Here is a 12,238-nt window from a genome sequence, read left to right on the forward strand (position 1 = left end):
TGCTCTCTATCTCTGTCAGTGATCTCTCTCTCCTTCCTATTGGTCCCTTGACTCAAAGCAATCTGGGACTGCCTAACCTTCTGCTGAGGTTTCATTTGGGAAGCAGGTTCTTATAAGCTAAAGCTCTCCTATATCCTCTTCAAGCTCCTAAAAAGCCATCATCCTTTCACCTTTCCCTCTCTACATCTATTTTCCATCTGCTGTTAATCCGCCCTATCTACTAGTAGCCACAACTTCTACTACACCTACAGTGGTCTTCGACTGACTGGTGAGCCTCAGAGACTCATAACAGGAGATGCATACAGATGTAGCATCCATACTTTATCACTGTTGGAGGACTGATAGCAGATGGTCATCCTCCAGCCCAGGCAGCTTCCTCAGCCATGTCACTTGACCCTATATGAGAATAGGTTGAACTGCAAGGATATCTAGATAGGATGTGTAACCTGTACTAATGAGCTGAGTCTCCATCTTTCTCCTGGCCTATTGTGCTAGTCATACCAACACAATCATCTGTACAGAATCATGTTAGTATGTATATTATGTTTATTGTTTTTTTATCTCAGTTTCCCAAGTAAAGGATCCTTGCATGCTGCCACAGAAAAGTTTTAAGTAATTTCTGCTTCATGGCGACTGTTTCTCTTGGAGACAAGGCAATCCTCACTGTACACACCTGGTTCTGATCCTGATTCAGTAGATTGGGCAAGAATGCCATCAGAAAAGGAGAGAAAAATTATATCAATCAGTAGGTACATAATCTTCAAACAAAATCTCCTTTCAGGTTGCAGAGGAGAATTAAACTGAAATAGTTTGCACTAAAATGATCATTTCAAAATGGAATGGCAAGCTCACCTTTTCCAGTCCCAGCCCTGGAGGGCATTTCATACTTAACATGCCACTGAAAGCTCTTGTTGTCTCCAGTAACCATTTAAATTTACCCAGCTAGCACTGATCTTCAGCACTTTTTGAATAAAGTTATCTAGCTAACTCTGGCCAGAAACATTTTTTGACCTAAAGTTAGCCAGATAGAAAAAAGTAGGGGTAATCGGTTGCCTCATCCTTCCCCTCAAGTTCCAAAAACATTAACGGGGCATAGCTGTCAGGCAAGGGATCAATCATAGGTCTTTTTAGCTGGCGTGCCGTGAATAAATTAATACTTAAGTGCTAATAACTGCCAAGTGTATGGGCACTAAATATAAATAATTAGCCAAGTGGGAAGAGGTAAGAGCCTCTGCGTCTTTCGCTGGGCTTACTGGGCACATTTGGCGAGAAGAGTGGGGCAGGCTTTGCTGCCAACTATTTTTGTAAGATAGGTGATGGGGAGGAATTCAAGCCATTCGGGCCCCACAATTTGTTTGGGAACTTGGGAGGGGGTGGATGGTAGGGAGAAGTTTAGGGCTGTTTAGCCTATGCCACATTTGTTGTCGGGTCTGGGATAGAGGGCTGCTCGACTTGCTATTTTTTTTTTTGGCAATATTCTTTAAGTTTTGCCTCTTAGACAGACAAACAGTAAAACATAGCAGGAACACCTCAAAGGAGGGACTGCTATTGAATTCCTAATGTGTTTGGGTTAAAGTTCTAGTCATTTCAGTGTTCGTTTCTTTCCTATATCCCTCAGAGTGATGGGACTCTATTCTTGGCCAAGAATGATTTGGATTTATTAAAGAATCTATGACTGTATTTTAAATCTGCTTTGAATTTTGATTATAGTTATATGTGATTCATGAGTCCAGTTGCTTTATTTTGCTCCAGACATAGACAGTACAACACAACAGGGACTTCTTAAAGGACTTCAAGAGGACTGACTTCTAGATTATAAGTGATTGTGTTGAGGAGGATCTACAGGGATTCCAAGAGCTCAGAGATACAAAAGCACTCTGGTCAGCAACAAAAGGGAGCATTGAGAAGGCAACAAATCTTTGTGTAAGGCAGTTTAACAAAGGTAAAAGGAGAAAGAGACTGATATGGTTCCCTGAGGAAGTAACAGAAATGGTAAGAGTGAACAGATCAGCATTCAAAAGCTACAAAAAAACACAGGCAGAGGAGGACAGGCAAAATTAACAGGAAAAACAAAGAGAGGCAGTGAGGACAGTTAGGCCCAAACAGAGGAGAAAATTGCCTAATCAATAAAAATAGGAGATAATTCCTTCTTTAGATTTACAAGACAGAAGTGAAAACTCAAAGAGAATATATACATATGATAAAGGGAGAAAGTATGATTTGTAGAGGAGGACTAGCAAAAGGTAGAAATCTTAAATTAGTTCTTCTGCACTGTATTTACAGAAGAAGAGAAAGACAATGGATTTAAAATGGATACAGCAGTAATAAATGAGGAATGATTATAAACCAAACTATGAAAAAGGAAGTACTTCAAGTACTTAAACAAGAGTGCATAAGGTCATGGATACTAAATGAGCTCAAGAATGTGCCCTCATAACTCTATTCATCTTAGCCTTAAAGACTGAGGTGGTCTCATAGTACTGAAAGAGAGCAGATGTGATCCCGCCACACAAAAGTAGTGTTATGGTTATTGATGTTTGGGTGGATCCTTGGACATTGTGGCAGCTGACCACACCGACGGGGGGCAGTCCCATGAGGGACCACAGTGTCAGGCTAGACTCTGAACACACAAACACAGATTTGAATCTTTTATTAAACAGTTTTGGAAACCACCAGAGGTGGCAGTAGTGAGTAGTGGATATTGAGCCCGGCTGGGCAGGTCTCCCACAGAACGCTGGAACAGCAAGTCCTCTGCTAGGCAGTGCTGTAGTGGAAAGAGACTGAGAATTATGAGTACACAATAAGAAGCATTCAGAGTCCCAGGTAGAATTAGAAGAAGCTCCGAGACAGGGAGAGCAGGCCCTCGAGGAGCGAGTACCTGATCCCTTAGAGCAGAGAGACTCAGTTGTATTATACTCATGTAGCAGTAACAGAGATTCCACTAGACAAGAGGTCTGGCACCGGAACAGAGGGCAGGCCCTCGAGGAGCGAGTACCTGGTTCCAGTGAAGCAGTACTGTGGAATAGATGGTAGTTGTATTCACAGATGGAAACTGTTAGTGAAGTAATAATGGACCCAGAAATCAATCTAAAACAGCACATATCACTAAAAGTAAAAGAAGGCTATGCAAAACTCATGGTACTCAGAAAACTAAAACCACTACTAACACTAACTGATTTCATAACAGTACTTCAAGCACTAGTGTTCTCCAGCACGGACTACTGTAATGCCCTTTTACTAGGACTCCTGAATTCAACATTAAGGCCAATTCAAATACTTCAAAACTCAGCAGCTAGAATACTAACCGGAAAAAGGAGGAGGGACCATATAACTGAAACCCTGGCAGAATTACATTGGCTACCTATTGAACACAGAATTAAATACAAAACCCTATGTACCATACATAAACTTGTAATTGAGGGGGTGATTTCGATAGTTATTTACTACGTAGAGAACAGAGATGGATATATTTCTTTGACACGGTGGATCCTAAGGGTCTCAACAAAGAAATTGACTGGTCAATTTTTTTAGATTTTGATGTTGAGTAGTTTCGCCTGCATCATGGGAAATGTAGTTCTTTTTGGTAGTAGTTTGATGCGGATTTCCAGTGACGCAGGGTCTTGGAGATAATTTAAATTTAGTAGTAAAAGGGAGGAGTTACTCACGTGAGACGCGGTGGCGCCATTTTTGAATTATGCTAAGAGACGGGGTTTGTCGTCCAGGTGAGCTTTTATCTATAACACTTTCTTCTCTATGTTGTTATAGGAGGTGTGGTGTTAAATATTGGAGTACTTTTTTCCCGTAAGTTTGTGGGTGTGATTTTATTTTTGTTTTTAACTTGTAGGAATGGAGAATATTTGCCTATACAAGTTACATTAAAATCCTCTGAAGAAGACTGATGTACAGTTGAAACACGAATCATGTTGGGAATTTTGAGAATTATGGTAGATAAGCTGTTTCTGCTGGTTTAAATACTTCAACTATTTGGGCTAAGTATTCTATCTTTAACTACATTCCTCAGAATTATTTGATGCTTAAAAATTGGAAGTGTTGAGATTTATAAAAATAATCATTGGTCTAATTTAGATTAGGAATAAAAATGCAATAAAAATCTTATAAGGAAATATCTTTTTCACGAATGACATTAAATGATTAAAATTTTAGACTGCTCTAAAAGCTGAATACAGCTTGCGGCCCATTACGTGGCGAGAGGATGCAGATTAAAATATCTTGGAGCTGTTGTTTATGATATTGTCATTTGTGATTTAAAAGATTTAAAGGATTGTTTTTATGGAATTTGGACTTTGATCCTTTTCCCTCTCTGTTTATTTCTATTGTTGATTATTCTGAGAGGTGGTTTGCTTCTGATTTTTGTGATTATTACCATACATAAACTAATACATGATGAATATAAAGCCCTATATACCATACATAAACTAATACATGACGTGCACTCGCAATGCTAAACACAGAATTGCGAGTGCACGTCCTACACAGAAACCTTCGATCGGCAAATAAAGCACTCTTAACCATTCCCTTAGTAAAAACAGAGAGACTAACTCAAGTGAGAGAAAGGGCCTTATCTTTATCAGGCCCCATACTTTGGAACACAATGCCATTAGAGATCAGATTGCAAAGAGATCTCAAAACCTTTAAGAAAAGTTTAAAAACATGGCTTTTTAAACAAGCATTTTATAAAGAGACTGGAGAATGAAAATATACAGGAATAGGCAGAAGAACACCAGCACTCAGCACTATTCTAAGAATGTGCATTTTAATAATCTATGAACTCTACCTCACAATAAACGTAATTGTAATCACTATAAATATGATTTTTACCCATGAACTGTACCTTACAGGTACACTTGGTCATGACCTACTTCACTAAACAATTGATTATATGTAAACAGTTGCGATGGTATATAACTTAGCAACGGTATAGAAAAGAATTTAAATAAATAAATAAATAAATAAATAAAGGTCTTCCAAGTAGAAAGGTTTGAAGATTCAGGCAACGACTCAGGGAACATGGACCTTCGAGGAGCGAGTATCGGTTTCCTGATAGCACCTGAAAGAAGCAGAAGAGGCCCCCGAGGAGCGGGTACCCCGTTAGCAACCCCGAAGAGTGAAAGAGTTCCAGATAGCGCTGGAGTGGCAGAGCAGCTTCGGTATGGAGAGCGAATCCCATCCATAGAGTTACCATTGCTAACTCGATGAGCTAGCAAATACTGTAGGCTTACATATCCGGGCAGCGTGACATCATATCAGGGGGACGCCCCTAATGTTCACACCAACGTGGAAACAAAGATGAGGGCGGCGTACGTCCTCTCCGGTCCAGTGATGCTGGAGAGGACGGCAAACAGACGCCGCGGCAGCCAGTAGTCCGAGGTGAGCGGAAGGAGCTGCAATTAGTGAGAGGTAGATGGGGCGAAGCTGTCGTAGACCGACGGTCACAACAAATAGACACAAGGAGAAAGCAGGTAACTACAAACCCATTAATCTAATGTCAGTAGTGTATAAAACTATGGAATCACTACTAAAGAAAAATATAGCATAGCACCTTGAAATAATTAGAGTAGGACACCAGACAACATGGTTTCAGAAAGGGAAGATGCTGCAAGGCCAACTTGATTAAATTAATTAATGAGGTAACAGAAGTGGTAGATTAGGAAGGTATGGTAGTCTCAGCCTATCTGGACTTCAATAAGTCTTTTGACACTGTTCCATATAGAAGGTGGATGGTATGGAGTAGGCCAGACAGTTATAAACTGGGTGAAGGACTGATTGAGCAGCAGGATCCAGAGAACTGTGGGACCGTATTTGCCTGATCAAAATAACATTTGAAAGGGAAATGGCAGAATGTTACTCTGGGGGATATTTCTTCCACACCAATATGTTTTAATTATGGACAGTGTCTTGTAGGGTTCAACAATTATATTACATCTCTTGTTCAACATCAGCTCTTAGCCAAACTAATTAGGAATCAGAGTCTATTTTTACATTTACATGCTGACGAAGCATAGATCTGTTGTGCTTGGAGGTGGACTCTTGTCCTGGAGCAGTGGAGAACGGCTCCCTGGTAGGGACCAAGAAGCACCTGCCCCCAGGCGGTGGAGCACAGGAAGAGACAGAGGGTAGGATGCACTTCACCACTGGAAGCCTGAGGTCCCCCCGGGTGGATCCCGTAGGGACACGGGCTGCTTGGACTTAGGTGGGCCTCACAGGGTCTCCTGGAGAGGTAGTAGAGAGGCGTGCCCACGAGCAGGAAGGGAGCGCAGTCGGTCACTAGGCTGTAGGTCTGGAGGAGCAAGGAAGGCCAGTACAGCGTAGATGATGACAAGGCAAGGGGCAAAGCCAGAATCAGGAGATGTGGTCAATGACAGCCGGGGTCAGAATCCGAGGATCAGTCCAAGGAGTAGTCAACTAAGCAGGGGTCAGGATCCAGAGGTCAGATGAGGTCACAAGGCAGGCAGAGGTCAGGATCCAGGCAGTGAACAGAATGATCAAGGAGCGAGCCGAGGTCAGTACCAGAGAGACAGTCTGAGGGTACTACCTGGGGAGACAGGACAGACAGACGCTGGAACAGAAGGATGCTGGAACAGAAGGACGCTGGACAAGGCTGGAACAGTAGGGCACTGGAACAGTAGGACACTGGAACAAGGCTGGAACAAGACTGTGAATGCGGAGGCAAACTAGTACACTTACAGTGCCGACCCGATTGCCAAGGCAAGGAAGTGCAGGCAGGGACTTCCTTATATCGTACATTCAATCAGGGCACGTCGCGGAGCTAGGACCCGCTCCTGGTCCTACAAGAGGCCGGGCAGTCCATGCGTGCGTGTAGGTGCGTGGCCAACACCACTGGGGACGCCGAACTCCAGCGTGAGGCCTGGTGCGCAGTGGAAGGCCAGGCGACCACTGCCGCGGGACACCGAGGCCTGGAGGAGCTTGTGGCTGCTGCTGGGGAGGCCGACCTGTGATTTGCAGAGGAGCTAGGGAGGTGAGCAGGCCCATGCATGGGCCAGGCACGGACGGGGCGTGCAATATGATCTTTGCTCCTGTAGATAATGATGCCATTATTACAATCTCCTGATTTAATATCTGTCTCCAGGAGATTAAACACTGGTTGCTGATGAATAAAATACTATTTAATGCTGCAATATCAGAAGTCTTATACATTGGTCCTGATGTACAAAATGATTTGTCACTCTCCCTAATTGAAATTTTGTTGAAAATGAAAAGTCAAGTACAGAATTTAGGAGTCGTATTTGATTCTAAACTTAGCTGTGAGAGTCAGATTTCCAATACTACTAAGGTTGCTTTCATCTCCTGCAATATCTGCTCTGGGTGACTTCACAGACTTTACATTATCAAGGAGGAGGGGATACTCAGGTGGACTGGGAGGAGGGGGGAGGTGGCCTGAAGAAGGGGCTGGACAGGAACAGGAAGGAGCCCTACTAGAGGCAGAAGGAGATTTAGAGGAGGTGGAGGTGGAGGTGTTGGAGGATCCTGAGCCAGACCCAGAGCCAATGGATGTGGTAGAGGAATGGTGGAAACCTCCTCAAGGAGGACTGCTAAAGCCATACAGGTTAGAGTCTGTTAGACGAAACTGCTTTGGGTGATAGTAGCTGAAGTTGGCAAGACAAACGGTATAAGTTTCCCTCTGCAAGCTACACTGAGTGGTGGCAGTGGGGCTTGATTTCCTCAAACCAAGCCCGAGGCATTAAAATCAGTGTTGAAAAGACATTTCGGGTCTCGGCTAGGAAGAGAGTTAAGCCCTGTGACAGAAGCCAGAGACTGTGTTTGAAACAAGTAATAAGCTCTGTGGTGGAAGCCAGAGACTGTATCATGCTGGATAGATGAAAGTTATTGGATAAGTCTTGCCAGGATCTGGAGCATTAATGTAGAGGGAAGAACTTTACTCCCTGATGTTGAGCTTGCTGCAGGGATAAACTATCTGCTAAAGTATAGGCTGTGTTTGGAGTTTACCTCACCACAGTGAAGACTACTGCCAAGGAGAATCGTTTATTCATGCATCGGCTGTGTTGGGGAACATTACAACTTTATTTCAACCGGTGAAAAGGTTGGGATCAGCACAGTATGTCAGGAGGAGTTCCTGGGGCAGAGTTGGGGAGGAATTTTATACATACATGCATACTTTTGAATTTCAAAGTATGCAGGATGGTAATTTTAAAGTGAACACACATGCGCCCATACACGTGCATATGGGCATGTGAGCAGAGATACGCTGGAATTTTAAATCATGCATACACTTGCATTATATGATTTAAAATATTCCTATCATACATAAGTATGCTCCAGATTTTAAGAGGTAAGTTGAGCAAACCTATTTGCGTATCTTCCATAGGACTTTGCCGGCTTTAACGCATCTCTGTATTCCTTGTGGCTCTCTGTAGCCTTCTGCCTCGAGGCTTCCCTAAGCTTTCCTGTTTCCAAGCTTGCCTCGTGGCTTCCCTAAGCCTTCCTGATTCCAAGCTTACCTTGCGGCTTCCCTAAATCTTCCTGTGTCCTAGCTTGCTTGGTGGCTACTCTAAGCCTTCTTGGTTCCAAGCTTGCTCTGTGACTTCCCTATCCCTCCTGTTTTGAGCTTGCTCTCTGACTTCGAAGCCTCTGTTTCAAACTTGCTCTCTGGCTTCTAAGCCTCTGTCTCAAGCTGGCCCTGCGGCTTCCCTAAGTCTTTGTCTAAAGCTTACCCTCTGGCTCCCTAGCCTTCTATCCCAAGCTTGCCATATTAGTAACCTCTGTTTTGTTCCAGTGTTTCACCCCTGACCTTGGTTCCTGCTTGAGCTCCAGACCCACCAGACATCAGCCTCTAGCCCTGCAGCCTGCATCTTGAGTCCGCTCTGACTTCTGTCTCTAGTCCTGTCTGACATCAGTCTACAGCCCTGCAACATGCCTTTTCAGTCCTGCATGACCTTTGTCTCCAGCCCTGCAGCCTGCATCCCCAGGCCTGTTCAGCTTGACCTGAGCTTGCTCCTCTCCCCTCCGGATTCCAGTCCAGCTTTAGCCTTAGGTCTCCTCCCTTGTTTAAGTCCTGCCAGCCACCAGAACCCAAGGGCTCAAACTGCAGGGAAGGTGACTGGTATAGGCCAAAGATTCCCTCGTCTAGTCTGCCTCTGGAGTCCTGGACTGTTCCCATGGGGGTTCCCCAGCCGAGCTGGATCCTCAACCCTAACAACAATGTGTGTAATTGCCAAGGAGGCTTGTATATACATGGTGAACTGCTTAGCCAAACTGCAGAGTCATTATGCAATAAATTGAAAATTATGGTTAAAACTTTGAATTGTACTCAGAAAGCAATAGGAAGCCAATGTAGTGAGAAAAGTACAGATGTTATATGATTTCTTAATCGGTGTTTGACAAAACACAGGTAGCAGAATTCTGAATTAATTGTAACCAACCTAAAGTATTGGCCTAAACACCTAAATATAGTGAATTACAGCAGTTTTAAGTTTGCTAGTATTAGGGATTAGAGGACCATACGGAAATCATGAGTCACAAGTTCAAGTAACAGTTATAGATATTTTAACTGTTGTGTGCATCAGATGAGCTGCTGAAACAGATTTTATGGAATGGTTTGCTGTATTCTGATCAGTGTAGAACATGACCACATCTGGTTGAATGTCCATTTCACTCAGTATGAGCTCCACTATCTCTGTGGCCAATACTGCTCATTATAATTCAAGACGTGGTATGGTGTGGTCAGGCTGAGATACTATTTTAGCCTTCCCAAGGATGAATCATATGGGATCTGCCTTCTGCATCTGTCGTCTTCACATAGATCATGGTGGCTTTAGCCTTTAAGGAAGCATTTGAAAAGACACAACGTTCTTTGTAATGAGCTGCACAGTGAGATATGGAGGTATACATATGTGGAATCTGGAGCTGCTCAAGGTTTTTTCAGGGAATCTTTCTACATTTCCCATTATTGTTTCTTCTCTGAAGGCAGCGGAGTGTCGCACTCTTTTGTCTCTGATGAAAGTTCTCTTAACAAGGCCTTCCCTTGTATGGTGACTGGAGCCACAAATCCAAGTGGACAATGACTTCTGAAGCAGTAAACTTCAGGTGATATAAATCTTAGATGGGGATTAGATATTTTTGTTGAAAGATAATTAACCAGCTTCAGAGTAGCAAGTTTAGGTGGTGAACTTTGTTAATTAATTTTGGGTGAAGTCCTATTTTATCTCCTTATGAAAAGGGTGGTGCCATATATTTTATTATTTGTTTGTATTTGGTTACAGAGCCTGGTAGGTGAAGGAATCCACTAAGAGTCTGCTGTATACGAACTGAGAGCATGGGAAGTGGAGTCCACTAAGAGTTGGCCCATTTGTACCTTATAATTATAGCTAACTAGCTTGGAGATTAATTCAAGGCATTATAGGGATGTGAATCGTTTTTCAACGATTAAAATTATCGTCCGATAATGTTTATATCGTCTTAAATCGTTATAGAACACGATACAATAGAAATTCTAACGATTTATCGTTAAAAATCGTTAAATCGTGTTAGTGTGCACTAAATCGAGTTAGTGCGCACTAACTCCCCGTTAGTGCGCACTAACTCGATTTAGTGCGCACTAACTGAAAATGATACAAATAAACACTTTCCAGGTCACTGAAGGTCAGTTAGGAATGAATATGTGTTCCTATTGGCTGGCTGCCCTCTTATCTATTGATGTTACCAAGGTTACCACTGAGGTGATGGTTGGGGGGATGGGAAATGGAACTGGAAACTAACGAACACCAACAGAAAATGAAACAAAGTGTTCACACTTCCCAGGTCAGTAAAGGTCACTTAGGAATGAATATGTATGTATGTATTCCTATTGGCTGGCTGTGCTCTTATCTATTGATGTTACCAAGGCTAACACTGAGGTAATGGTTGGAGGGATGTGAAATGGAAACAGTTGGAAGCTTGACAAAAAAAGTAATGTAATGATCAGCACTCACGTGACTAGAACTTGTTTGTTTATTATTTTTGTTAGCAGGCACCTGAAATGCTAGTGCATGTTGAATTTGCCAATCACTGTGCATTTTAGAAAGGTGGTCCTGGCTGGAACTGTACACAGTTCAAATATATGTAATTGATTGTTGGTAAGTGTATTTTTTAAGTAGCCACACTGGCACAAGTATGTTTACTTTTCCTCCTACTTAACTCACTAGCTCAGCTTTGTAAGAAGGGCTTCTCTGCTTGTGTGTTGTTTTTGTTTGGTGTGAGGAGAGCAGAAACATCAGATCTTTATTCAATCTACTACAGTCATCTCTTACAGTGCCCTATCCCTATTAATACCAGGAGTGTTGTGATCTTCCTGCACACAGTGCCCTAACCCTGATACCAGTCTGAGACAGCTCCCTCCCTGCATTACTAGTGAGAGGCTGGCTTCACAGACAGGGGGGAGCTGCCTGACCCTCACTCCTGACTTCCCCCATGTCCCAGCTAGTGAATGGTGTGTGGGTGAGGGGGGGGGGGAGGAGGATGGTGAAGTCTGAGACAGCTCCCTCCCTGCATTACTAGTGAGAGGCTGGCTTCACAGACAGGGGGGAGCTGCCTGACCCTCACTCCTGACTTCCCCCATGTCCCAGCTAGTGAATGGTGTGTGGGTGGGGGGGGGGGGGGAGGATGGTGAAGTCTGAGACAGCTCCCTCCCTGCATTACTAGTGAGAGGCTGGCTTCACAGACAGGGGGGAGCTGCCTGACCCTCACTCCTGACTTCCCCCATGTCCCAGCTAGTGAATGGTGTGTGGGTGAGGGGGGGGGGGGGGGAGGATGGTGAAGTCTGAGACAGCTCCCTCCCTGCATTACTAGTGAGAGGCTGGCTTCACAGACAGGGGGGAGCTGCCTGACCCTCACTCCTGACTTCCCCCATGTCCCAGCTAGTGAATGGTGTGTGGGTGAGGGGGGGGGGAGGATGGTGAAGTCTGAGACAGCTCCCTCCCTGCATTACTAGTGAGAGGCTGGCTTCACAGACAGGGGGGAGCTGCCTGACCCTCACTCCTGACTTCCCCCATGTCCCAGCTAGTGAATGGTGTGTGGGTGAGGGGGGGGGGAGGATGGTGAAGTCTGAGACAGCTCCCTCCCTGCATTACTAGTGAGAGGCTGGCTTCACAGACAGGGGGGAGCTGCCTGACCCTCACTCCTGACTTCCCCCATGTCCCAGCTAGTGAATGGTGTGTGGGTGAGGGGGGGGGGGGGAGGATGGTGAAGTCTGAGACAGCTCCCT

The sequence above is a fragment of the Rhinatrema bivittatum genome, chromosome 3 (genome assembly GCF_901001135.1).
Source record: "Rhinatrema bivittatum chromosome 3, aRhiBiv1.1, whole genome shotgun sequence".
NCBI classification, from domain to species: domain Eukaryota; kingdom Metazoa; phylum Chordata; class Amphibia; order Gymnophiona; family Rhinatrematidae; genus Rhinatrema; species Rhinatrema bivittatum.